The following is a 22,717-nucleotide window of genomic DNA, read 5'->3' as shown; positions in this document are numbered from 1 at the left end:
TTGTCGAAATCTCTTTTGAGTTGGTAGTTAAAAGGCCTGGCCACATTTGCAACGTTATTGTTGCTGGCTAAAATGCTTAGCAACAACACAAACATCCCTCAGAATCAGATTATCAGATGTACTGACAAGATTCTCCTCGATTTAATAGTGTAGTAAATGATGGCTAGGAGATGTTCTTTGAAGCTGCAGAGGCAAATGTAAAAGCTAATTCGATTCTCAAATGAATAAAAGTGAGAAACTGTTCTTATAAACCTGATATTACCAGAGACAGGCCTTGTCTGAGGGAGGAGAGAGGAGCAGGATTTGTTTTATTTCCGATCATAAAGAGCTGGGCTCTGTGACCGCACAGGTCTGACCTTGGGCTCCCAGGGGACTGACTTCCGACTCAGCCAAGAGTGATGCTTACTTTACCCTCAGTTCCCCTTGGAGCTGCTTGGGAGAGGAAGGCGACCCCCGAAGAAGCACCCAAGGCTTTGGGGGAAATCAGATCTCTTGTTTATCAGACTTTGCCAATACATATCAGTATTTCCTGAGAGGAAAAGGGATCTCGGATGGCCCTGGCTGGTGGCTTCCCAATTACTCAATAGGGCCCTAGGTTCTCACAAAGCTATGTCAGGGGTACAGGGTAGGAAGACTTGGAAGAGATTCATGACCTGAAATTTGCTTCGATTTATTTATATATTAGGGGTAAGATATTATTTAGGGAGAGAAGACTCCCTAAATAATATCTTTATTTATTATATCTAATAAATATCTAATAATATCTAAATAATATCGCTAAAAGCTGGGAACCCCAGCAGTCTGCTCGCTTAGACAAGGAAAGCTGGGCAAAGGCTACACTCCAATAAACCAGTTTTCTGACACCAATCGGGAGCCCAACAACTCAATTCCGTTCTGACGCTAACTACCTGAGATCAGTGTTAAAGTCCACACATTAGGGGCTCAGCCTCACAAGAGTGTCTTTACTTCGGATGTCAGCCCCAGGTCCCAGGGGCCACCCACGCTTCCGCCTGACCAACTTAGCTATGCATTCAGATTCGATCATTTACTCGAAGGACTCATGGAATCCAGGAAGCGCCTCTACTGGTGACCGTTGCTTTATTATAACGGCGACAAATAAACAGCCAGATGAAGAGATTTACAAGGTGACAGGATTTGGAAGGGTCCTGAGAGCAAGACCCCATGGAGTCTGGGGTGCAGCACCCTGACTGTGCAGCATTAATATGTTCGCCACTACGGCAATGCCTCCCTGAACAAGCCCGATCCCATCTGATCACGGAAGCTAAGCAGGGTCGGGCCTGGTTAGTACTTGGATGGGAGACCACCTAGGAAGACCGGGTGCTATAGGCATAAAAAATAAAATATAAAGGATTGTAAGCTGACAAGGTCCTTTGCAATTTATGAGGTCAACCAAGGGTTGCCTCCCCTAAACAACAACAACAACAACAACAACAACAAACATATGGTCACCAACCAGGAAGCTCCCTGAGTCTCCAATTCCAGAGTTTTTTGCCTAGGTTCCGTCCCACGGGCGTGACGGAGTAATCACTGACCACGTGCTTGAACTCAGTGAGGCCCTGGCTGTTCTCACCTCCCAGGAGGTCTGGGCATGTGTGAGGCTGGAAGCTCTCAGCCTTTATAACCGCTTGGTCTCTCTGGCACGGCCAGACCATCCTTGAAACTGTCCAAGGGTCCACCAGGAGTCACCTCAGCAGTGTAAACACAGGTGGGGTTTGAAGGGGTTCCTTATGAATAACGTGAAACATTCCATCACTCAGGAAATTCCAAAGGCTTTTAAAGCTTTGTGCCAGGAACCAGGGACGATGACCAGATATTTATTTTTCTTAATCCTACCTCAAGGGGCAAGGTTGACACCTCGCTTTCTCCGTCACCCCAGCATAGCTGTCTAGAGCTGGCTGGCTGTTTTCCAAGTCATAAAGTGGCAGAGCAGAGAGATAGAGCCATCGGTTATTGTCAGAGGAGTAAAATGAGACTCAGACAGGCCAAGCAGCCCAGCCGCTGGGTGGCAAAGCTGATCTCGAACCCTGAGGGCTCTCAGCTTCTCCGGAGTGTTCCCTGTTTGTTTCCCCTGGTGCTATAACCAAGTATCACGAACTCAGTGGCTTAACACGGCCACACGTCTATTACCCTTCTGGAGGTCGGATGCTGAACTGGGGTGCGGGGCTGTGTTCCTTCTCCAAGAACGTGTCCTTGCTCTTCCCAGCTTCCAGAGGCCACCTACGTCTTCTCACACGTGACCCCACTTCCTCTGTCTTCGATGCCAACGAAGTAAATAGCACGTTCGAATCTATCTCTCCTTCCCTTTGCCTCCGTGGTCATGTGGCCTTCTGTTTGACTGCGAGCCTCCTGCGGTCCCCTATGAAGACCCTGTGATTACACCTGGATAATCCAGGATAATCTCCCCATCTCCAGATCTTTAACTCAATCACAGCAGCAAAGCCTCATTTGCCTTATACATCATAGCTTCACAGGTTTGGGGGATGAGGGAGGGCCCTTATTCAGGAGGCTTTGACCCCAGGGGACAGTCTGCGATGTTTGGAGGCATTTTGGTCATAAGGACTGAGGGCTGCCACCAGCATCTAGTGGGTAGAGAGAGGCCCAGGATGGAGCTAAATATCCTACAGGGCACAAAATGGCCTGCTCAGAATAAAAGAATCTTTGGTTTAAAATATCAATAATGCTGCAGGTAAGAAACCCCATCTCAGTCCCAAAAGAGGAGGGAAAAGAATCCTAATAATTTCAGTCTCTCTCTCTCTCTCCAGATTTACTTGGCCCTCTCCATGGGACAGGGAGTGAGAAACCCTATTTATCAGAAAAATGGGACAGTGACGGAGGCACACGAATAAGCAGGCAGGCTCTTTGTGCTTCCAAAGCTTCAGAAACAATGAGCAGGCTGTCTGCTCCCTTGGTCTAGCCTGTCCCCAGACGCAGCAAGCCTTCCTGTCGCCGACCCATGTGGTAGAATAATAAACCTGCCAGGGACAGCGGGGGAGGCAGGAGACCCCGCCACGGGTCACTGAAGCCTGTCCTTACAGCACCTGTGAGTGTGGACTCCCGGCCCGTTCGGAATGCTTTGCCATGTTTTCACAGAGGAGAGGTGTGTCCTTTTCGAGGTTCAGATGATGGGGAAGCGGGGAAGAGAGGGCTCTGTGAGCTCTGAGCTGAGCCATTTTCTACAATATTGTTTACGAACGATGAGGGTTTGGCGATGGCGGGTGTGGGAAAGTGCCAGCCATACACAAAGCTCAGGGGAATGACCTAGAAGCTCGCGGTCCCAGTTGTTTGTGTAAATCTCCATCAGTCGGGTGGGGAAAAGGGAATGCATTTTAGGTTTGCATCCTTTGTACTTTGGTGTCTTGGTGACTTGAGTGTAAGGCATAGATAAACGGGATAAGGACTCAGAGCTATTTTATTTTTATGCAGAGGGCAAGACTCTGAGCAGAGACCCACCCGTAAAGTTCTCTTCCAAACAGCTTTTTCTCAGCTAAGGCCAGAAGCTGCAGGGGCTTCGGTAAACCAGCAGATTCCAGCAAATGAGACTTCTTTGGACTCTGTCTCAGCTTGAACCAAGGAACTGAGTGACCGCTGTGGAAGTCGGGTCCTCAGTCAGCAGGAAAATAGATGGGCAAAAGGAATTTTTACATTACATTGGAGCAAAAAAAAAAAAAAAAAAAAAGTCGTCCTTCTTACACCAGGAAAAAAAGAAGAAGAAAAATAGCCACTGCTTCCTCTGTTTGTAGTTATATAAGTTATGTAGTTATAGAGGATTTAAATTCTTCCCTTCAATGCAAAGAAAACCAATAATTTTGAAATGGCTTCATTGATCAAAACATAACTACCTCTGCGAACATTTATACATACCACAAAAGACATAAGCCTTCTTTAGGTTAGCACGAATATTATCTTGTTACGGTTAATACTTATGGAACTGCCTATGAAGTCCCAGGCATTGTGTAAGGGCACTGTGAAGGGGTTATCTAATTTAATCTTCATCCTAACCCTCAGCCTTAGGTGTTGCTTGTTGACTTATAGATGAGAAACAGGCTCAGAGAAGTGAAGTCACTTGTCTAACACCACACCACTGGTAGAGTGTCAGAGAAGGCATTTTGAACATAGATTTGGCTGACCGCGAGGCCCCTCTGAAGCACTGTCTGATAGAATTTTCACCCAGACCAACCCTCTGTATTCTACGTGCAGAATGGATCTTGGGTGGTGACCAGAATCTCATCCTGTAGCTTTCTTTCTTATCCTGTCTTCGATGAGTTTTGGCATCAGAGTTATGCTGGACTCACACAATAAATTAGGAAACGTTCCTGTGGAATTGGCATTCTTTCTTTCTCAAACACGTGGAGCATTCACCAGGGAAGCCATCTGAGCCTTGAGTGTTCTTTGCTACAATTTCATTTTCTTCACGTTCTCTATTTCATCTTGAGTGAGCTTTCTGTAGGTTGTGTCTTTCAGGGAATCTGTCCATTTCAGCCAAGTTGTTGAATTTATGGACATAAAGCTGTTCGTTATACAAATCACCTTATTATCTTCTATCTAGAGAATCTGTAATGATGTCAGCTTTCTCTCTGCTATTGGTACTCGTGTGCTCTTTCTAGATCAGTCTGGTTAGATGTTTATCAATTGTATCGACGTTCTCAAAGAATCACTTTTAGTTTTATTAATCTTCTGTTTTCTGTTTTCTGCTCTGATATTTATTACATCCTTTCTTCTGCTTGCTTTCAATCTAGCATGCTCTTCCCTTTCTGTTTTAAGGTGGAAGCTGAGGTCGTCGATTTGAGACCTTCATAGTTTTCTAGTAAAGGTATTTAAGGCCATGAATTTCTCCCTAGGCTCCGCCTTCACAACGCTCCACACCTTTTCAAATGTGGTATCATCATTTTCATTCAGTTCGAAACACTTTCCCTATTGATTTCATCTTTCACCCATGGTTTATTTAGAAATACGCTATTAAGTGCCCCAATATCGGAGTTGTCTAAAGATGTTATTGATTTCTAATTTAATTCCATTATAGCTAGTAAACCTATTTTGAATGACTTGACTCTTTTAACTCTACTGGAACTTGTATTTAGGTCTAGGATATAGTTTATGTGGTGAACCGTTCCGTGTGGACATTCAAAACACACGGAGAAGATCGTGCGTGTCCTGCCACTGTTGGGTGCAATCTCATACAAATGTTATTTCAGTAAAGTTAGTCCAACGCTCTTCAAGTCTTCCGTGTCCTTGCTGATTTTCCATTTGCTCGTCGTGTCAGTCATCGAGAGAGGAATTCGACAGTTCTGTTTATAGTTGTGAGACTCTTTCTCTTGGCATTTCTCCGTTTTCATTTCGTGTCTTTTCGAGGGCTGTTATTTGGCATGGAAGCATGTGTATCTTCTGGAGTAACTGACCCCTCCATTATTATGAAGCAAACTTCTTTATTCTTTGCTTTGCAATCTGTCTTCTCTGGTATTAATTGAACTGTTCCAGCTTCTTATAAAAGTAGTATTAGCATGATATATCTTTTTTTATCTTCTTATATTTCATCTATTTGTGTATTTAAGTTTAAAGATTTTTTTTTTTCCCCAGCATATAGCTAGGTCTTGCTTTAAAAAAAAAAATCCAGACTGGCCCTCTTGCCTTTAATAAGGATGTTTAGATCATCTAAATTGAATGTGATTATTAATATAGTCCGGTTCATGTCTATCATCTTGCTGTTTGTTTTTTATTAGATCCATTTCTTTCTTTTCTGTTTCTTCTGTTGGACTATTTTTTATGATTTCATTAAAAAAAAAACCAACAGATTTATTGAGATATAATTCACATACCACAAAACTCAGCCTTTTATAGTGTATGACTCAGTGGGTTTTAGTAAATCCAGACTTGTTCCATCATTACTACACAATTCTAGAAGATTTTCATCATTCCCCAAAGAAACCCTATGCCTATTATACAGTCACTCTACGCTCCTCACTCTTCCCGGCAACCACTTTTCTACTTGAGTCATTTTTCGTAGTTTGTATCTTTCTAGGAATTTGTACATTGTACCTAGATCATCTCATCTGTTGGCATAAAACTGTCCAATTGCGAGGGGAGGCGGCAAATGGATACCCTCGCTTATAAAAATAAGAGCAAGATTAATTACCTATGGTGATTATGGAGGAGCCCACTGTGGATCATAACGGCCTTCTTTTTTTCTTCATCTTTATCAAGATGTCATTGCTAAAGACAAATTGCGTATATTTAAGGTGTATGACATCACGTTTCGATCTACATTTAAATTATAACGTAATCACCACGACAAGTTAATTAACATATCCATCACCTCACACGTTACTGTTTTCTTTCCCTGCCCCCCCCCTTTTTTTTGGTGGTGAGAAGATCTTACCACCAAAGATCTCACCACCTTACAGCCTGCTCTCTGCAAATTTCAAGTATACAGTACAGCGTTGTTGATTCTAGCCTCTGTGCTGTCCATCGGAGCTTAACCATTATTCATCTTGCAGCAGTAATACTTTTTAGTTCTCGAAAGACATCTCCTTACTTGCTCCTCCGGCAACACAGTCGACTTAACATGACCCCTGAGAACGGGGGTTTCTAAGGAACTGCCAGACAGATCACATAGTGACAGCTCTCCAGGGATGAGGCTTTGGGGACCTCATTGCTCTTACTGGGATTCAATCACTTTCCTTGAAGAATGAAATAGTTTTGCAAGCTTGTGGTTAATTTCCAGAGTTTTGAAAAGGGTTGATTTTGACAAATGTGGCCAGGGTTCTTGTTGATTTCATGGAGGAATGGATTTTTGGAGAATATACTCCACCATTTCAGAAGTACTTTTTAAATTGTATCCCCTTCATGGGTTAATTTCGTATAACTCTTTATTTTCTTCATGTTGTCCTGGCTTTAGAGCTTACAGAATGCATGTTTTTCTTATTACTGCCTACCCTTAAGTGCAGTCACAGCCTTCACACATCATATGACAACTTTATGGTAGTGTACTTCCTATAGTATACTTCCATTTCTCCCCTTTGAAAATTTGTGCTATCGTCACACCTTACACTTTGACGTGTATTACAGATCTCACACATTGTTATTATCTTTTGTGTAAACAGCCAATTATCCTTTAAAGAGATTCAAATACTAAGAAACAATCGTATGCATTTACCCTTGCAGATACTGTATCTGGTGTGTCCTTTGTCTATTTTTTTCACATTTCCATCTGGTATCATTTTCCCTTGTCTTCCTTTGACACTTCTCGGAGTGTGGGTCTTCTGGTGATTACGTTTTCCCCTGTCGCACATCTTAAAATGTCTTTCTTTAATCTTCGTTTTTCAACGATGTTTTTACTAGGTGGAAAACTCTCATTTGGCCACTTTCTTTTCCTTCCGGGTCTTGAACGATGGAGCTCCACTGTCTTCCAAACTGCATTATTTCTGATCAGAAATCTGTTGCCATTTTTTTATCTTTGCTACTTAGAATATCACACAACGTATTTCTCTGTCTGCTTTTCAGATTTTCTCTTTATCACTGGTTTTAAGCCATTTGCTTATGATGGGCCTTTGTGTAGTTTGCTTCGCGTTTCTTGTGCGATAGTTTTATTGAGCTTCTTGGATGTGTGCATTTATCATCTAGCTTGGACACATTTCAGGCATTATTTCTGGAAAATTTTTTCCCCAAGTCTTTAGGGACTCCAATTATATGTAAGGTAGGCTGCTGGAAGATGGCTCACGATTCACTGATGCTCTTTTCAGTTTTGTATCCTCTTGAGTTTCATTTGGGATGGTTTCTATTCCTATGCCTTCAGGTTCACTTATTGTTTCTTCTGCGGTGTCTAATCTGTCATTAATTCTGCCTGGTGCATTGGAGTCTTCATCTTTAGAAATTTAACTTGGATTTTTTTTTATATATCCTCTATATCCCTACTTAACTTTTGAGCATATGGAATGCAGTTATAATAACTGTTTCCATGTCCTCGTCCACTAATTCTAACACCTGTGCCAGTTCTGAGTGAGTTTCAGTTGATTTATTTTTCTCATTATATATTGCACTTTCCTGCTTCTTTGCATGCCTAGTAGATTTTTATTGGGTGTCAGACATGGTCAATTTTACTTTGTTGGGCACTTGATAGTTTCGTATTCTATAAATATTTTTGAGTTACATTCTGGGACAACTGGGTAGAAAGAGCTTGAACCTCTTGGGTCTTGCATTTAAGATCTGATAGGCAGGGTCAAGATGACGTTTTATCTAGTGCCAATTTTGCTCACTACTGAGTACTACACAAAATATCCAGTGAATTATGAGTTTTTCTGAGCCACGTGATGGGAGCGAGCACTATTCTAAGTGCTCTGTACGTGTTGGGGGCTGTTGTCGCTGATTCTCCCAGGTGGCCTTTTCCTGACCTCAAGAAGTTTCCTCATACATATGCACAAATCAGTACTTTGCTAATAAATGAGGGAGACCCTCTGCAGATATTCAGAGTGACGTCTCTGCGAAGTTGTCTCCTCTTTGGCACTCTGTCCTGGGGACTCTAAGCATTTTGCTGTCCATGAACCCTCAGGAGCTTCAATGGATAGGAGTCTTCTCGTCTCTAGGTGTCCCTGGGCTCTGCCTGGGTTCTTCTCGCCTGTCCTACAGCTTGGAGAGGCTCTCAAGGCAATAAGCTAAGGGCAGTTGTAGGGCTTGTCTCATTTGTTTCTCGTTTCTCACGGATCACTACCTTTGATGTCTCGTGTCTTGAAAACCATTGTTTCATACCGTGGGTCTCGTTCGGCTGTTGTTAGTTTTGGCTGTTTCAGATGAGAGAGTAAATCGATTTCTGTGACTCCGCTTTGTCCAGAAGCAGAATCGGTGGCTGATGTTCAAAATATACTTTGGAGCTAGTTCATAGAACACAACTGGCTCTGTGCTTTTGTTCAATCGATTTTAATGCACTTCTCCTCAACAAAATTGGCGATCGAGGCTGAACTTGTGGCTTCCAGTTCTCAATTATTCCTTCAATTCAGCAACTACCCAATTAGTTACCACACAGTGTCTAACAACAGAGAGAGGAAGTTGGCCTTCTCTAAGATTGTGGGGTTGGCGACACAAACCATGAAACCCAAGAAGTCAGTCTAGGAACTCTAATTTCTCTTCTTTTCTCTAAGTCTCCTTCATTGATCTGATTATTGATCTCAGGCACAGTTGGGCCTGACTGTGTATGTATGTATATCTTGCTGATCTGCGATATTTTTAAAAGAGAGAGTGAAGAGTGAAATTTCAGCCTCAGCCTACTCTTCAGGGGATTCTAAGGTGGCCTATCATTCTTTGGAGAGAAAGGGCCTGGCTCTGAGCAAGGAGGCAGAGAGTCTGTGAGAGCCCCATGGAGAGTTGAGAGAGACCTAAGGGACATGACAGACAGGGTCTCAGAGGAGCAGGTAGGAGCAAGTCGAAGAGGAAAAAGGCCTAGCGATGAATGGTCTCTGCTGCTTAATCTCTCTTCTCATTGCTGACATACCCCTTTCTTTTCTCTCTTCCTATCCACTCATTTATTTACTCATTAAACAAAACTGTGCTGGAAACGGGGGGTATGGAAGTGATCGAAATTAAACAAAAGAACAACGACAACAGCAAAGCAATCCCGACTCTACTGGAGCTTAGAGACCTTAATCGAACACGCTTATTTAAGAAGAGGTATGAGGGAGAGGAGATTTGACCATGGTTGTCCTGGATTTAACATGTTGGGGGAAGGGGCTGGGCATCACAGTTAGCTGACGGGAGAGCATACCCATGAAAGAGGAGGGGTTCATTCAATGAAGTAGGTGAGGGCACACTTCGGGCAGAGGGAGCCGACATGCAAATGCCAGGAAGCAAGAAACAGAGTCTGCTTCGGCTCCAGAGCACGTCAGGGGCTTAGAGGAGGAACCGCTCCATGGGCCAGCTTCTCACCGTCGCCCTGGAGATGCTGGCATCACGTGCAGTCACTGGGGGGGCTCGCTTGCTTGCTTACTTTTGGAAGGAAGATGTCTTTCTCCCAATCCTCTTATGACCCTCCCCACTCACCCCACCCTACCCTAGATCACTTTCTGCCATTCGGCAGGTCCCACCAGCCCTGGGCTTCTCATATGCAGTTCCCTGAGCCCCAGGTTATTTCTCCTCTAATTAGCTAGCACACCTGTGCTGCCCATGGCTTCTCCTGAGCCGAAGAGGCCACCAGAGGTCCCATTAACAGTCTTAGTATAACAAGTCTGCTGTGCAAGCTCAAGGTGATCCATCCTGATGCTGGGAACTGCTCAAGACTAATCCCACTAAATTATATAGTGAAACCAAGGAGGTACACATGCGCGTGCGCGCGCGCGCACACACACACACACACACACACACACGTATACTATCACTTAGCAACTTCCCACACCTGGTGCTTTATGTTAATGACCTCATTACTGCCTATCAATTAGGTATTATCGCTATTCTCATTTTATAGAGTCAAAGAAATTTCGTCCCAGAGAGGTCTGCACAGTCACACGGCTTCAGTGCTGGAGTTATGCTTTGGGTACCTTAAACTCTGTTTTACATCTGAAACTTAACTAACCCTTCTTACTACCAGAGATTTGAGTGGCAGGCTTTTACAGTGAGGGTTTTTTGTTTTTGTTTTTAATTGTATGATCTCAGTCTAAATAAAACCCTTTGGCCTTATTGTAGGTCCTGGCACCACTGATTTTCTGGTCCAGGGGCGACACTGGGTGCTTCTATCCAAAGCCATCTGCCTCCCAGAAGACCTAGCTAGGGAAAAAGGTAACAGAAAGTAACTTGCTGATCCTAATTGCTTTGCCAGTTCGACATGTCTCAGATCAAATACCATTTTGTCCTCTTTTTCCCCTTTGGAGGGGGATTAATTAAGCTCTAATTACACCTGCAGAAAAAATAGAAGCTACTATAAAATTATTTTTTTTAAAAAAAAGCTATTAACAAGGTCTGCGCACAGAGGCTTGTTATAACCTGGGGAATGAGCTTCATTTGAATTTTATGGCCTTTCCATTTACGTTTTTTTATGAAACCTTTTCTTACAACCCTCAATATGTCTTCTTTCTATGGTAAAATCATCCCCGGGAATTTTCCGGTGTTAAATTAGATACTTGGGGCTCCCCTCCTCTTCCTGCATTCGGTCGGAGCATGGCGTATTCCATGAGGCAGGTTAATAATAATTTTTTTGAACCGATTCAGAAGTTTGCCTCAAGTTTTCTCCACCTAGGAGGAAGTCTGACTCACAGAGACCCTCCAGTCCAGGCAAGCGAGACAGGGGTCAAGGTTTTCCTTAGTAGAGAAAAACTTCAAAAGATGATTGCAATCAGGACATCTCACTGCAAAAAGGGAGCTCGATTCTTTCTCCCCGTCAGACGGAAGCCCGCCATGCAGACGGGGCTGGACCGACATCAGGGAGGGGAGGGCCGCCTCTCCTACAAGAATATGCGGGTCCTGGCCCCGGGATGGCGCACAGCACTGCCCTGACCGCCGGCGTCAGCGTTCGAAAGATGAACTGTCTCAGGAGACGTGGCCTGCCAAGTCTCCCCAGGAGGGGGCCTCGCACCTAGACCCCAGACCCATCCTGCAGCGTCTCTGCCACATGCGGCCGAGTCACCTGGGTCGGGTCTTCGGAATCCAGATTCTCAATTTCGAGCCCCCGTCTTCTGAATGTGAACATCTAAGATTGGCATCTGGGAATCTGTGTTTTTGAAATGCCTCCAGGGAGACTGTGATGACGAGCCGGGCATGGGCATCATCGGATGAAAATGTCAAGACCGGCTGAAAAAGACAGGCTTTCAGGGAAGAGAAACGCACTGGGTGTCCCCAGTAGCAGAGAAGAATAAAAGATGCCTGTGAGAGATTGGAGCTTCCAGCCGAGGCGGTTCCCACAGGGAGATGTGTGTGAAATCGCATTTATCTGAAAATTGGTGTAATTCTGGATTCCAGTTTAATAATAACCATTATATGAATATATGTGTGCGTGTCTGTGTGTGTGTACACATGCCCCAGACATTAGCTGGTCCCGGAAGATGTGTCACATTACCCAGAACGGCCCGTGCTCTAGCCAGTGGACAGACACAGCCTTTCCCAAGATTTCAGCAAGTCCCCAGAGGGGAGGGGTGGGTACTTATAGCCTCAGGTTCGTCTCTGGGAGCTCAATTCCTGTTCCCATTCAGTTTGTTTCTGAGTCCTCTTACCTTACCAAAGCGAGTGGCATCTCTACTTTTGAATGTGTTTCACTGTATGCGAAGTGACCCATCCTTGATTTCTAGCACGATCCATTCTTACAAGGTCCCGCGGTCGAATAATGATTATTTGGGAGGGGATCGTGGGGGAGGGGCAGTGATGTGCTTGACCTGGCTCCAGTGGGGTCCTAAGAGCCAGCTGTTAAATTCTCGGGTATTTCGCAATCTGGCTGTTAAACACCGCTATTACTAAAAATTAAATTACGTGAACTTATCATTAAATAAACTATATCATTAATAAAAGTAATAAATACTAAAAACTCATCACTTACTGATTATTCCACTACATTTCATTAACTATGCTAAAGTTATTTGTCTGTTATATTCGTGTGGTAGGGTTCCCAGGATGGGTCACGCCATGCCCCTTCCTGATTCTGCGTTTAGTGATTTTGCATTGGTAGAGAATGAAACTGGGCCACGGTGGGAATATTTCATCCACATAAACTGGAAACGCTACAGATCAAGGCCTGATTTATTGTTCTGTTGATTGTCTAGAATTAAAAATTAATGGAGAATACGTTAATGCCAATTAAATTGAAGTGCGTCATATCTGTGGCGAGCATGGAAACTTGATGAAATTTTGTTCCGGTATTTGAAAACGATGATCTGATTCGGCAAAGCGAATGAGTGACATTTCGACACATCTGTCTTTCGTGTTTCACGTCCACCTTATTCATCAACATAAATGGAAAGATCAACCAATGTTCGTGTTGGAACCGTGCTTGGAATCAGGTGTTCATCTGTGGCCTGATTTCTGTCAAGTCATGGTTGAATTGCAACCGAACGTCAGCTGTAGAGGCACGAATCCCGCGGAAATCAAGACGGCATTCTGCGAGAATCGGCTGGCTGCGTGGTAAAGAACAGTGTATATTTTGTTTTCATGTGTAAGTTCTGTGCTGCAGATCTTCCGCATGAGAAAAATTTATAATAAACTTTCTCCAGAGAGCCAGTCATTAAACACTTAACAGCCCACACCAGGGGAGTTACAGCCTAACAAGACAAACACGTAGAACAGTAAATAACCTTTGACATACATATATATATGCGATATATATATATATATATATACACACCTTCATGGGCTGCCACGCTGACATCCAGCGTCTTACTCTTTCGTTAGGGAATTTGTCCTTCCTCCTTTCTCAGTTTTACTGTTTGGAGAGAATGAACCCCAGCTAGCCTGTCCCCCAGCTACAGGGATGGACTCTGATAGGCTTGAGCCAATCACCGTGTCCCAGCTTCCTGGCTACAGTGATTGGTTCAGAGTTGACTACGTGACCCAGTTTGGGCCAATGAGAGAGAGAGAGAGAGAGAACCCCAGAACTTAAGGGGGAGATGTCAGCAGAGACACGCACATTTTCTTCGGATGATGTATCATGAAACAGGAACTACCCCAGCCATTTTATTATCTCAAGGAGAGAGTTGGTGGGGGAGAGAAACTACCAGAATCTGAGGGTGAAGCCAAACACCACGGAAAGCAAAAAAGACAGAGAGAACCTGGGTCCTTGGTAGAATCATCTGAGCTACTGCGAAGCCTTATCTGAAACCAGATCTTCCTCATTTTCAGATACGAGAACTAATAAGTCCCTCTTGTTTTCAAGGCCAATTTGAGTTGAATTTTCTGTCACTCGAAGCCAAAAACATCCTTAACTTTTATTTTATTTGTCTCGGCTCGTTACTTCAAGGGCCTTGCTTTCTACCACAAGGCTGATAAAGCCTTTGGTTAAACACAGGTAATTTTTTTCCCCCTAAGAGAAATCTTCAAACTAATCAGATTTTTTAAAAATTTAACTTCGCTACGTAAATGTAGCATTTCTAATGATTTATTGTCAAGCAAAATGAACATTCTAGAAAATCGTACTGTATTTATTCCATGGCATTTGAGTACTTGCTAGCACAGAATCATTTTCTACCTTGATTTGAGAAGCATGGCACTAAAAACATTAAGCCATCCCTTACATTTGAGATAGTCAACTCTTGGTTGACTACTCACGTGCTTTATGCTAGTCACAGACTAGGATGTTGAGAAAGTTGGACGTAGACGGCAGTAATTTGAGGGAGGTGAAGGATAACAGTAATGATAATAATTATAGAAAAATCTTATATAGCGCTTGCTATGTACGAGACCCCGTGTTAAGTGCTTTCCATGAATTAATCCTCATTGCCATCCTAAGAGGTAGTCGGGTTGAAGACATCGGTTCAGAACGGAGACTATAAAACATGGGAGGGCACCAAAGGATGATTTTTGTGTATCTAAATAGGACGGGTCCGATGGTTCAAGGCCATGCACTTAGATAGAGGGGATCAGTAATGGACAGTTATTGCCACAAAAATGCCATTTCAGAAACCACGCCAAAACTCAGTCGCCTACCACAACAAGCCTTTACTTTTTGCTCACAGATCTGTGGGCGAGCTGGGGTTTGGTTTGGCTCCACGTGACTCTCATCCTCTTTGGACCCATAGGTGAGCCAGGGCAGGGTTATGTCATGACAAAAAGCACAAGACAGCAAGTCCAATCACACGAGCACATTTCGCGTCCACTTGTATCTCGTCTGCTCACATCCCACTGTCCAGGGCCAACTCACAGGACCAAAGCCAAAGGCAGAAGGTAGCGGCACGCTGCTCACCACCAGGCCGTGGCCTGGGGGTAGGTGTCTAATACTATTCCAAGAGAGGAAATAATTCAGACCAATAAGTAAATCTACTACAATTCCCAAAGATAAACCTCGCCTCACAGTGATATAAGGCTATCCCCCGAAGCGGGAAGCACGGTGTGGAACAGTGTCCTTGGCATTGGAAAAGGAAAATGAGGAAGAACTTAGATAGGTGACCAGGTAAACAAGAGGCTAGTGGAGGTGGATGGGGGAGGGGGACTGCTTTTCCCAGGCCCTGGCGAATACAGCGGATGAGATGTGGCTGTTTCTAAGGCAGCTCATCTATTGAAGACTCGTCTATTGAAACTGTGCTCAAAAGTCAGCTATAAACTAGCAAAGGTGTGATATTAGTGATTACAGATAGATGGTTAGATGTCTTCCATTTCTGAGGATTCTCGGGTCACCTTACTATGACCTAAGCATAGCCAGCTCAACCGACGGTTAAGTTTGTGTTCAGAAGTTTTCTGTCTGTCGCGTTGGCTGTTAGGTGGTCCATTTTTTACATGAAACGTGCAGTGATTCCGAGTAGTGTTTTCTTGCCAATTTCACCCCCTTCTTTCCCGAACAAGCCTCTTCAGTCTTCTCCTTCCTCCAGAGAAGGCAGCCATGAACAAGGCGGGCTCCCCTAACCCAGGAAATTTGCATTCGCAACTCCCCCAGTGAAATAATCTTTACCTCTTTGATTTGGCTCCTTGACTCTGAGACCACGCCCAATATTCCTTCAGGGAGAGGGCACCCTAGTTGGCTTTTATTATATGTCAGCGTCAGACAGGATGAGGTATCTACGGCCCCATAAATATCAACAATTGGTCTTTATTTTGCATTGGTCCCTTCAAAAAGCCACAAGAGAAATAATTTTACATCAGTCCTTCTGAATCCTAACTGCATATTAAAATCACCTTGGGAGCTATGATATCAGAGATGGCTGGTCCCTTCCCAGACCTATGAAGTCAGAACCCAGGGTAGGGAGAGTGCTGGACATTGTGTGTGTGTGTGTGTGTGTGTGTGTGTGTGTGTGTGTGTTTAAGCTTCCTTAGGCATTTCCAAGATGTAGCCAGGTGTGGAAATCACAATTTTAGAGTCTATAGTTTAATCAGCATGGTGCTAAATTGGTCTGGTGATTCCTCTTACGAAATTCACTGCGAAAATAAAAAGTAGTTTCACGTTCATCTGTGTCTGGTTTCGGAAAACGTAACTTTTTCAAGATCAGAATGTCACTTTTCTTGGTTCTGATAAGGTTCTGCCCCAGTCTTCGGCCCAAAGCAAGGTGGAGGCATGTCTTTTCAATCACGATATTAAAGAATTATAGTGATGGCTACAATGACGATGAAGTGTTAGGACATTTTGGCCAACTATGCTCAGATATAAAATCGTGTAAATTTTTCTTTCTTTCTTCCTCAGGAATTTATGTGAATCTACTGATGCACACAGAGGCTTTCATTCTCACAATCACGGACGAACTGAGGGTAGGTATTTTGTCGGGTCAAACGGCAGCAGGAGAAAGGTGATGACTGTGGAGGGGGCCAAATGACATCTGCCTCTCTCAGCCTCTTGGCCTGACCCAGCTTCCACACTGCCTTGTCCTTGGGGACTTGGTGGCCTTGGGTATTTTCGGAGTTATTTCGGGGGCAGATGACAAAGCGTAAGCTAAAGCTCAGGAGACCATTCTCCCTTCTTCTGCTCTGAGCATCCTTGCGCAGAAACGGTCACCCCCATTTCACAGCTGAGACACCTGGGGCTCAGAGAAAGTAAGGGATTTGCCTGGCATCGCTCAGTTCGAAGAGACGAGCCGAGATTTGAACTTGGGCCTCCCAAACTCCCAATCCTTTGCTGATTCTAAGAAAGAAAACCGTGGTATTTGGGGGCGGCGGCAACAGAACTACATATACATATATTTTTTACCTTTCGTGAAGAGCTCCCTATGTCATTGTTTTCTGGACACTCGGGGATGATTCTTTGCCCAGCTCAGTGAGCCTTCTATAGCAGGGCTGCATTTCCTGAGGGGCGGGGGCTGCCTGGGGAGTCGCCTCTGTGGTGAAGACACTCTGCATTCAGCCTCCCATGGGGAGCTCCTGCATGGTTAGGGCTCCGCCCTGAGTGGCCTCGTTGGAGAATTTATTTTCAAAGCTGACCTCCGCTTGGAAATCCCGTAGCTGAGAGACACACTGGTCTGTCGGGTCCTCGGGTTTGCATTCTGTCCTGATTTCTTTCTCGTGCCCTGAGCTGGCTCGGTTACAGTTTTACTTTTTATTTTCTCCCCCTGTCTCTCAAACGCAGCCTTGGCACCCTCTCCTCTATTATAAACCTCATTCGGCCATAATCGGGGGGTTAATTGGTTAGGCATCCGTAGAGCCTGCTGCTGGACCCTGATCAGTGACCCTAATAAGCAGCGGATGAGCTGGCGGGTATGCCAGCGGTGCAGAAACGCGGCTCTGCGGCGAACACATTCTCCGTATATTATCCTCAATTTCTTATGACTTTTCTGAAACACGGAGCAGCATGGGAGATGATATAGACATCCCAGAAAGAAAAGGTGGGGGGAGGGGGACGACCAGCTTTTCTGTGATGAAGCAAATTGCTCCACGTTGCTGATTTACCCGGGAGATTATTCCGCATTATCTATTATTGGAATGGAGTGTCAAAATATTTCCTTTTCTCAAACGTGTTAGAGGTTGCGAAACTCATTTCCATTGAAAATACCTGGCCACGATTTCTCGACTAAGGAAATAACCATCTCCGAAGTTATCTGTGGAAGCCAGGGAGGCGATAATGTTTGGCGACGGTGACGTTTATTTGGCTTAATGGGTTCCTTCCTGAGACTTGAATGTCTTTGCCACATGCCTCGGCGACACTGGAATCGAAAGTGACATCCTTCTTCCCGCAGGTCCTTTCTTCTCTTTTTAGACGACATGAAAAACGAGCCCACTCGCAATTCTCTTGTTATGTTCGCTCACCTCGCATTGAACAAATGTCTCTTTGAGGACCCGTTGTCTGCTGAGCACCCCATTTTCTCTCTCAGCACGATCACTGCCTTCTCGTCTTCCCACGTCCCTCCAAGTTTGGGGCCCTGTTCTGTCCTGGCTCCTTAGGTCCGCCCTGATGTCCGGTCTCCAAAAGCCAGCTCTGCATCCTGCCCCCACAGTGTCTCCTCTTTACAGGGCCCCTGACGATTCATGCGGGACAAGAGTTATATAGTTACGATTTAAAAAAACAAACAAACAAAAAAACGACTAAATTGAATGAGCGTTTAACTATGTCCAGGGCCTGTTCGCAAGGTACAGGTGTAGAAGTCAGTCAACCTTCCTGTCTTCCAGGCAGGTGATCCAAAGGGGGAGAGGGACCATATTCAGGGGGAGATATTCCCAATCTGATAACGGGTGTGCGTGAGCACCCGCAAATCAGAACATACGATGGCGTCAGTACTGGGGCAGACCGTTGAAGACCCCAAGTGAGCTGGCCAACAGCCCCTTGCCAGCCAGACTGCGAGAAGTCCCAGGTGAGCAGCTGGGGTGTGCAGGCGGCAGAGGGGCACCAGAGATTTGGGACAGCAGGTATTTACCGATCAGCATGGAGGCATGCCGACGTCTGATTGATTCAGATAACTGTGCCAGCACACCCCAGCTGAACGGCAGCTCTGCTGCGGTGGAAATACGGGGTGTAAGCCTGTCTGCACACCAGACAGCACCTGGGCACCTGTTCAAAATTCAGATTCTGGGCCCCACATTCGGGTTCTGACTCAGTGAGTCTGGGGTGAGTCTGGGATCAAGATGGGATCAGCTGGTAGACCTGGATCTGGGAATGACTGTGAACACGCTGGTCATGAGGATGGGCTGTGGGGTCTGGCAGGCTGGGGTCGGAACCCTGGCCCTGCCATTGGCTTACACTCTCTGGGTCTCGGTCTACTCATCGGTAAAGTGGTGCTGATGATGGTGGCTGTGAGGCTAAATGAGAAAGCGCCAAGTCTGCTCCTCCCCACCCCCTACCCACTCCCTATCCAAAGCAACATAGGAGAACGCGCAGCTGAACCTTCTACGGTGCTTCATAAGAAGACCCCCGGGGCCACCGTAGCTCTGATATGTCGGGATTTCTTAGTGTCAGAAGCCGCGATGTCAACGAGCACCTCCATGTCATCCTTCTGTTCACTAAACAAACAAGCACTGCTTTAGGCGAAAGAAGAATAGAGAGTAGCTTCAAATCACAACAGCGGGTTGCTACCTGTCCCGCCCGCAGGTGAGGAGCCCCCTGAACGTCGTCAGCATGAACGGTGTCGGGGCTCGAGCATCCGGTCTGCCTATCAGGCCATTTCCTGCATCCAGTTCTCTCCGGGATGTCTGCTCCCATTCGAATATGGACGTCGCCACCCCCGCCCCTGCCGAGGCACTGTGAGGATGAAGCGAGCTAATAGACACGCAGTACCTGTGCCTAAGAAGGCATTTTCATTAACACGCAAATCGATAGTCCCCATGGATTGGGCGGGAGGCATGTGTTTATTTTCTCCTTTAAATTTAACTAACATTTGATTTTATCACTCTTTTCCCAATTATAAAAATACTAGGACAATTGTGGGAAAATTGGAAACTAGAGAACAGCATCAAGTGGTTAAAAAAAACGTTCTTACCTGGCCACAGTGACTACATCACCTGAAGGGCTTATCTGCTAAATCAGAGAGGGTCGGATGCAACGTCACGCGGTGCCCCGGTCAGAAGTGGGGAAGGAAAACAGCGAAGCTCAGAGGCCCCGGGCACGAGCTGTGTCCTCGGTTCCGATGGCGGCCGTGGCCCAGCTCGCTTAACTTCCCCTGGCCTCTGTTTCCCCAGCTGTAACATGAGGCTAACGCTAATCCCTACTGCAGGAGGTTTAGACGAGGATTAAACGAAGTAGCTCTTGGCCTACTCAGAAAACACTGGGCTATTGTGGGAGTAATACACGCTGATCGAGCGAGGATCATGCCGATTGTAGGTATTGTCTATTCCCATCCGTCCACTTATAAATGTCGTGGCTGCCACCCCAGGAATGATGACGGCGGGAGCACTTGCTGAGCGCTTCCTGTGGCCAGGCACCAGTCGAAGTGCATTATCACATTTAATCCTCAAAACAGCCTTTAGGGAGTGGGGTATAAAGGAGATGGTACTTTATTTCGTTATTTTGTTTTTCTCCTAAATTTTATTTTATTATTTTTATTTTATTTCATCTTCCTGTTCTTACCTCAATAGTTCCCCTGTCATAGCAACCGATCCTGGCTCAAGTCACATTCTCCCTCCGCGCCCCACCGCCACCCCAATCCAGATGTGCACACCTAGGGGGACCTTGAAGTTCCTGCTGTTGCTCTGAAGGAGTGATGTCTGGGCTGCCAGCTTCTGATCGTTTGCTGCATGGCTAATTTTACATATTTGTTTAATATGCAAATGACATCTCCCAGTGACAGCTTGGGGAGAACTGCAGATGTTTACTCCTCAAAACGACGACACGGTCCCGTTGCGGTCCCCACTCAGTTACCCACGCTGTGTCGCTCCGGTTCAGGCCTCTGATCTACCCAAGGGTTGCAAATGCCCTAACTCCCAGCGAGGCCGCTGCTAACACTTAGACCTCCATGAGCATGAGGAGGCGGTGCCCGCTCCGGAAAGGTCAGTTAGAAGAGAGTGCCACCACCGCCACTCCCCCAGCCCTGGCAGAAAATCAGAACGAGCTGTTCCCCTGTTATGGGTTGACCTGCGGATAAACAGTCCGCGTGCGCCGGGCAACAGAGGGTGCGCGCAGCCCGGCGGGGGCGGGCTGGCTCCGTTTCGGCCCCGCTCCTCGGTGGACCTCCTTTTGCCCCGTGCACCAACCTGATACGGCGGCCCTGACCCAGGGTCTTGGCACACTGGGCCTTCCGAGTTGCCTCGTGTGGTGGAATGAGAAATGTTATTTCAACAGACCCCCTTGGGGAGAAAATCGTGTTCGATCAGGAAAATGCCGCGATGGGGCTACTTCTGCGTGGAAGGAGGTGGCTCCTTTAACAGAGACGCTCTCTGTTCGAGTGAGCAGGAAGCCGGCGGGTGGCTGGGGAGGACGGTGAGGCTGACATGAGGGGAGAGGGGTGGAGAAGGAGAAGGGGCCCGAATGACAAGACGGGAAGACGGAGCCTGCAGAGAAGCAGAATCAGTGGCAAGAGGTCAGAGGGCATTTTTTTTTTAGGAGCAGGGATGTATAATATTCCAGCTGGGTTTTGGGGGGATTGCCGCATACACCTCTGTTGCCTTAAAGCTCTACCAATATAATCTGTGAATATAACTGTGTCTCAGGAGAATTAGAGAAAGTGAAAAAGTTGGGGTTGTACCCTTTGTAGACGGTGCTGGCAAGACAGTGAGGTGGCCCTAAAACTGATCTAATTCCACGAGAGCAGAAACACGAAGACAGCCCCGAGAGAAGCACAGGAGCTGATCTGTCAGGCCTCTGAGAGTCCCAGAGAGAGAGAGGAAGGGACGAGCCTCTCCCACCACGTGTGGGGTGGGAGTAAAGTAGATTTCATTTGAATTTCAAATGACAAAGTAATCCCAGCAGACGCCAAGGTTACACATGTCAGCAATGATCATAGAGTTTTGGTTCTCTGTCATCTCTCGCCCTCTCTCTCTCTCTGTCCCTGAGTTATATACTGAATAATTATAGTTCATAGCTGCCGAGTGCCTAATATGTACCAGGACCCGAATAAACATAATCCGAAACTTCAAAACAAACTTAGCCAAGTAGCTATCTATGCCCATGTTTTAGAGTTAACTCCTTGAAGCTCAGAGAGATAAGTTAAGGTGTCCGAGTTCACAGAGGTGGTAAGTGACAGAGCTAAAAAAGGAATCCAGATCTTTACAGCCCCAGGGACAAACCAGCCTTCGCTGTCTCATGATGGTGACGTCCCATCTGTGTAAATTCTCCTTTTCGGTTTCTTCAGGACAGCAAGTTTCTGGGGATGAGTACAGGAATGCGAGGCGACGTTCCATCAGAATAAAGTCCTGCTACATTTGGAGATGGGCCAGGCTAAATTGGGTAAGCGTCTGAACTGCAGTTTGGTCCTTGAGGAAAGTATGAGCATCAAATGTTAGAGCGAATGACAGTTGAGTCCCTGTTGGTCCTAGTATGAATTTAAGAAAATGGAGATTCGGACCCAGGTGGGGACCAGGAAGGGAAAGGCTCGCCTCCAGCAGGAATGGAGCCTTTGCTGAGTGACAGCGTCTTCCTGGCCAGCATCCTCTTAATTCTAGTACACGGTCTGGCATCTTGAGGAGAGGCGTCGCTTCTACTGCTGGGAAGACACGCGCTGTGTGTGGCACGTGCCCCACCGCCTCACGGCGTGGCGATGATGATGGTTATCACGAAATACCGGTCTGATCACCTCGGTTAGGGGTTTCCCTTCACGTCCAACCCTGCGTTCGGCCCGTGCGTGCTGACAATCATGGCTTTTTAATCACGCCGCAGTGTGGTTACAGCTACGATGAAGGCTACGCAGCGATGCCAAGGAGAGAGAGAGAGAAAACACTGTTTTCTCTGGGCCAGGCACACTGCGGTGGAGGGGGTGGCTTTTCATCTGGTCAGCCGAAAATCTGGCGCTGTGTTCGAACGCCCCAGTCCCTAGGGGATGGGATCACCCCTCCTTGAGAATCACTAGCCCCAGGACAAATACTGAGGCATGAGCGCCTTCCAAGAGAGGGCCAAAGAGAATCTGGGAACAGTCTAATGACATTCCAGAGCGGGGGCCAAGGAGGATTCTGGGAACGTGGGTCATACGGCCTCATTCCAGAGAGAAAGTTGAGGGAGGTTATCGACATGACATTCCTAAGA

At 46.0% G+C, this 22,717-nt stretch overlaps 1 pseudogene; it reads left to right on the top strand.

Moving 5' to 3' along the window:
• Window positions 1–1,231: 1,231 nt before the first annotated feature.
• On the top strand, window positions 1,232–1,350 carry LOC120620590 (uncharacterized; annotated as a pseudogene).
• Window positions 1,351–22,717: the final 21,367 nt, after the last annotated feature.

This window comes from Pteropus medius, unplaced genomic scaffold, assembly GCF_902729225.1.
Source record: "Pteropus medius unplaced genomic scaffold, Ma_sr-lr_union100, whole genome shotgun sequence".
NCBI lineage: Eukaryota > Metazoa > Chordata > Mammalia > Chiroptera > Pteropodidae > Pteropus > Pteropus medius.
The sequence above is the reverse complement of the archived record's forward strand: the minus strand, read 5'-3'. Positions and strand labels throughout refer to the sequence as shown.